Raw genomic sequence first — 6,395 nt, forward strand, 5'->3', positions numbered from 1 at the left:
GAAGAGAGAAGTTGGGGCTGGGGAGGCAGGCAGGCATATGGAATGACTCTGCCTCTTCTTCCACAGGGAAGAAAAATTAGATCAGTGGTAAAGTTGAAGATAGTGAGTCAAAGGACTGGAGCACCCAGAGCCACTCAGCATCAAGATATACTGCTGGCGGAGCTCCCAGGAGCTCTGGAGTCAGGCTGACCTGGCTTTAAGTTCCACCATCTCCCACTTCCGCATGGGACCTTGGAAAATTCGGCCTCCATGGGCCTCAAGTTCCTCATTTGTAAAATCAGAATAGTATTTACTTTGCAGATATTAAGAGGATGAAATAAGATGTGTGTATAACAGCATGTAGTACTGTTCTAGAAATACTTTAGGTCCACCCGTGGTAACGCTTGATAGAAATACATACCAAGATTCCCATTATGAGACATAAAGAAGCAAAGGTTAAGCTACCTCTTCTGGAGCATCCTCGAGAAGGTTTTGAAATACTGGTGGCAGCTTGGATTGAAAAAATGGGTAAGCTCCCTTGTATAGCCCACCAGCAGTTCCACTTCTAAGGAATTCATTCTAAGGAAGCAATCTGATTGAAGGTAGCTGCTCAGGAGGATAATTCCAAAATCGTTTATTTTGGCTAAGAATGAAAACCCCAAATACCCAACAATAAAGAAATGATACCTCACTATTATAAAATACCATGCAAGTTATTAAAAACGGTGGTGCACGTGTGTGTGACACAGAATGATAATCACTAACGGAAAATGCAGATTATTAAAAATATGTATTACAGTCCATTTCAATCATACGTTTATTTAATATGTTTGCATTAAAAAGCCCTGGGAAAACATGCTTCAAGGAATTCCCTGGTGGCTTAGCGGGGTAAGGATCTGGTGTTGTCACTGCTGTGTCTTCGGTTCAATCCCTGGCCCAGGAACTTCTGCATGCTGTGGGGACAGCCTCCCAAAGAAGTTTCAAATATTCATGGTGGGGTTATCTCTGGATGGTAAGTTTGGGGGCACATTTAATCCTTTTTTTTTTTTTTTTGCTTTTGTTTTTAGCTGCATCTGCATGTGGAAGTTCTTGGACCAGGGATGGAACCCACACCACAGCAGTGAAAACACCTGACCTTTAACCTGCTACACCACAAGGAAATGCCGGTTTGTCTGTATTTTATCATTTTTCTCTAAGGAGTGAGAATTTCTTGTGTAGTGGTAGTGAGTATAAAAGATAGCAAAGCTCTGAGCTTCCATCCAGTGCTGGGGTGAGGAGCGCTCAGAATGGTGAAGGCCGACCCCAGACTCACCTGTTCTCCCCTGCAGCTGAAATCCGGGAGGGTGGCAGATCCAAAGCCTCAGAAAGAGAGGAGCCTCCAAGCAGCCGGCCGTGGTGAGGTGAAGCCCCAGGGGCTCCGGGTGGTGAACCCAAATCAGACCGGAGCCTGAAGTCCCTGCAGGAGTTCCTGTTGTGGCTCAATGTTAACGAACCGGACTAACTAGGATCCATGAGGATGCAGGTTCGATCCCTGGCCTTGCTCAGTGGGTTAAAGATCCAGCACTGCTCAGAGCTGTGGTGTAGGTCGCAGACATGGCTCAGATCTGGTGTTATGTGGCTGTGGTGTAGGCTGGCAGCTGTAGCTCCGATTCAACCCCTAGCGAGGGAACCTCCATATGCCTCCGGCTTGGCCCTAAAAAGACAAAAGACAAAAGACAAAAAAAAAAAAAAAAAAGGTCCCTGTAGATGAAGACTCTTGTGGAAGCTTCAGCCCCAAGGTGCCCAGCCCTTTCCATCTTGACCCAGGTGTTAGGGAGGGGCTGCTTCCAGAAGGTAGGGGCTCTCTGAGCCTGTTGGCTGCGGTTGGGGGGGTGTGGAGGTGGTCTGTTGGAGGGGTCCCTGTGCACCTAGAAGAGGAGGGCAAGGGACACCTGAGGTAGCATGAAAGAACTGTGAGTTCCCGTTGTGGCACAGTGGTTAACGAATTCGACTAGGAACCATGAGGTTGCGGGTTCGATCCCTGGCCTCCCTCAGTGGGTTAAGGATCTGACGTTGCCATGAGCTGTGGTGTAGGTTGCAAATGCGACTTGGATCCTGAGTTGCTGTGGCTCTGGTGTAGGCCAGCAGCTACAGCTCTGATTGGACCCCTAGCCTGGGAACCTCCATGTGCCTTGGGAGCGGCCCAAGAAAATGGCAAAAAGACCAACAAAAAAAAAAAAGAACTCTCGTGACAGCCTGAAGGGATCCAGGAGTGGGTCAGAGGGTACTGGGCAGCAGTAGACAGGCACTTTGATAAGTCTTTAGAGGGATTAAAATGGCCCAGAACCCGCACTGGGCATCCTGTTATCAACAACTATAGGCCTTTAAAAGACATAGTAAGATAGGCTCATCAGATGCATCATGGTTTTACAGAATGTGAGACAGGGCTTCCTACAATCTTGAGATGTTCATTCTAGGGGCATCAAATAGTGCCTGTTGGGAGAAAGTGGCAGTGATGTGGCCAAAAAGATTATCTTCCTTGTCTGTGTTTGGACGTCAGGCTGAGACTACCTTTCTGTCAGGGGCGCCATCACAGGCAAGAGGAATAAAGGCAACCTTGGTCCCACAACGTTGCCCACCTGAGTCTAGAAGAAAGTCAGGCAGAGGCTGGGATATAAAGCTGGGTTCAGAAAAATTTGTCCTCTTGGAGAAGTTCCCATGGTGGCACAGCGGAAATGAATCCGACTAGGAACCATGAGGTTGCAGGTTCGATCCCTGGCCTGGCTCAGTGGGTTAAGGATCTGGCGTTGCTGTGAGCTGTGGTGTAGGTCGCAGATGTGGCTTGGATCTGATGTGGCTGTGGTGTAGGCCGCAGATGTGGCTTGGATCTGATGTGGCTGTGGTGTAGGCAGGCAGCTGTAGCTCCAATTGGACCCCATTTCAGTCTCTTAAAATGAGATTTCCTGGGATGCTGCCTCTTTGGGCAGGTGGAGGTGGTTAGAGGGCATTTGCTGGCCTGAACGAAGGGACGCAAGAAGGAGCCAATGAGGCAAAGGAATTTTGGGGGATTTCGTTTGCAGTTTGCAGTGTGTGGGCAAGGTTCTTGGCAGGTGGGGAGAAGGGGGGAGGTGTGGATGGACCAGGGAGAAGTTGCGCTTGAGGGTACTGGGATATGTGAGCTGATCAAACTGTGGGTGGGGCTGATAGCAATCCTGCCAGCCTGATGGAGGAAGAGGCGAAGACTGGGTGGGTGGAGAGGACATTTAGCCCACCAAATGCTGCCCACTCAGGCGGTCCCCATCTCCTGCCCTCCTCCACCAACTATCTTTCAGCTACAGCTCCTATTGGACCCCTAGCCTGGGAACCTCCATATGCCTCGGGTGTGGCCCTAAAATAGCAAAAATAAAACAAAAACAAAACCCCAAAAAACAGACTCTTGGACCCCACTGCTATTAACTCTGGACAGAATCTGGAGGGCTAGCAAGTCCTATAGGTGATTCTAATCTTCAGGAAGATTTGGGAACTAGTAATTAGGGTGTCTCCACTATGGTTGCATATTAGACATCTGGGGTGTTTTAACACTGCTGATACCTAACATCGACCCCAAGCAAGGTTTTGATGTATTTGGTCTGGGGGTGGGTCCCAGGAACTGGTTATCTTAAAGACACCCCAGGTGACCCTACTGTGTGGCTAAAGTTAAGAACCTTTTCTATTGTCTAATTCTAGCGTTTTTTACCCAATACAGAAACCACTTAGCAGATGTAGCTATTTAAACCTAAATTAACTAAATTAAAGCTTAAAATTCAGTTCATCCGTTGCACTAGCTACATGTGACATGTTCTATAGCCACATGTGGCTAGTAATTATGTATTCCGCAATGCAGATAAAAATGTTTCCATTCAAATTACAGCAATATTTTGGGGGGTCCGTCTCCTAGAGAAATGGAAATAAAAACAAAAGTAAACAAATGGGACCTAATTAAACTTAGAACCTTTTGCATGGCAAAGGAAACTATAAACAAAACAAAAAGACAACTTACAGACTGGGGGGAAATTTGCAAACAATGCTATTGACAAAGGATTAATTTCCACATTATACTAACCGTATATATCACTTGATAAAATAAGCAACCTGATCAAAAAATGGACAGAAGTCCTAAATAGACACGATATAATATGGCCAACAGGCACATGAAAAGATGCTCAATATTGATAATTATTAGATAAATGCAAATCAAAACTGCAATGAGATATCAGGTCATATCAGTCAGAATGGCCGTTATTAAAAAATCTACAGGAGTTCCCGTCGTGGCGCAGTGGTTAACAAATCCGACTAGGAACCATGAGGTTGAGGGTTTGGTCCCTGCCCTTGCTCAGTGGGTTAACGATCCGGCGTTGCCGTGAGCTGTGGTGTAGGTTGCAGATGAGGCTCGGATCCCGCGTTGCTGTGGCTCTGGCATAGGCTGGTGGCTACAGCTCCGATTCGACCCCTAGCCTGGGAACCTCCATATGCCGCGGGAGCGGCCCAAGAAATAGCAACAACAACAACAATAACAACAACAACAAAAGACAAAAAAAAAATCTACAAATAAATGCTGGAGAGGGTGTGGAGAAAAGGGAACCTTCCTATACCGTTGGTGGGAATGTAAATTGATGCAGTCACCTTGGAGAACCATATGGTGGATCCTTAAAAAACTAGGGTAATTATATAATATTGCAGTCCCATTCCTGGGTATATATCTGAAGAAAATTATTTCCAAAAGATAGATGTACCCCAGTGTTCATAGCAGCACTATTTATAATAACTAAGATAAAGAGCCAACTTAAATGTCGACAGAGGAATGGATAAAGAAGATGTGGTAGATATATATGACGGAATATTCCTCAGTCATAAGAAAGAACAAAATAATGCCATTTGCAGCAACATGGATGGACCTAGAGATTATCATACTAAGTAAGTCAAAGAGAAATAACATGATATCACTTATATATAGGATCTTAAAAATAATACGAATGAACTTATTTACAAAACGAATAGACTCACAGACATAGAAAACACATTTATGGTTACCAAAGGGGATAGTGGTGGTGGTGGTGGTGGGGGATAAAATAAGAATTTGGGATTAATACCAATGTACTACTTTATATAAAATAAACAGTAAGTGGAGTTCCCTTGTGCTTCCCTGGGTTAGGGATCCAGCATTGTCACTGAGTGGCTTGGATTGTTGCTGTGGCGTGGGTTTGATCCTTGGCCTAGGAACTTCCATATGTGGCGAGCCAATTAATAAACAATAAGGATCTACTGTATAGCACAGGGAACTACATGCAGTATCCTATAATAAGCCATAATGGAAAAGAATATAATAATATATATGCATAACTGAGACACTTTGCTGTATACCTGGAACAAACACAACATTGTAAATGAACAAACTCTACTTTTAAAAAGAATTTAAACAATGTCTATCCTTACGCAAAGTTCTATTGGTAGCGCTGTTCTAGAAAGCTGGCCCCTAGGCAATTCCGACTCACTGCACCATTGTGCCCTGAGGAATCTGACCTGAGATCTGCTGCTAAAATTATCATGAAAGAGTGTGAGGGATGTTTGCCTCTCACAGGCCTGGTGCCTCATATACAATATCTCATTTGTGTCTTATCAGCCCTGTGAAATAGGCCAGAACAGGATTATTGCTCCTACTTGATATAAGAGAAGCCCCAGCGCCAAGAGGAAGAAAGTTATTTGCTTAAGATCCTGCAGCTAGTGGGTGTCAAGATCAGGCATCAAACCAGAAACCCGGACTTCTAGTTCCATATGTCCTGTAATGCTTTCACAGGTAGGGGCCCTTAGAGACCGACTGGTCTGAACCCCCTCATTGGAAACTAAAGATCAGAGAGGCAAAGACACTTAAGATGCACAGCAAGCTGATGACAAAGCTGAAACTAGCAGGCTGGTCTTTAGTAAACTTCAGTGCAAGTCCCCTTATGAGTCTGGGCGCCGGCCCAGGGGAATTGCAAGTCCCCACCAGGGACCTCCTGCTCACGGGTGGTGGTAGAGCAGCAGGAACAACGCATCTGTCGAGCTCATTCTCTCTCTTCTTCCAGACCCAGGGCAGCTCCTGGTGCTCACAGAGGATTAATACTGGAGTTGATGCAGCCACACAGCCAGCTCTGGTTCCCTGGCAGGTGACCACATCCTGGCCCATGTGACACTGCATTGGGGGTTCTCCCCTGAGGGGGTCCCAGTGGATGGGACAGACATCTCCTTTAACTTTTGATTTGATAAACAATTTTATATATTACAGGTATGCAATATAGTGATTACAAATTTTAAATGCTGTACCCCATCCACAGTTACTATAAAACATGGGCTCTTCCCCATGTTCAGCATATCCACAGTTACTATAAAATATGGGCTATTCCCCGTGTTCAACATATCCT

The sequence above is a fragment of the Phacochoerus africanus genome, chromosome 1 (genome assembly GCF_016906955.1).
Source record: "Phacochoerus africanus isolate WHEZ1 chromosome 1, ROS_Pafr_v1, whole genome shotgun sequence".
Taxonomy (NCBI): Eukaryota; Metazoa; Chordata; class Mammalia; order Artiodactyla; family Suidae; genus Phacochoerus; species Phacochoerus africanus.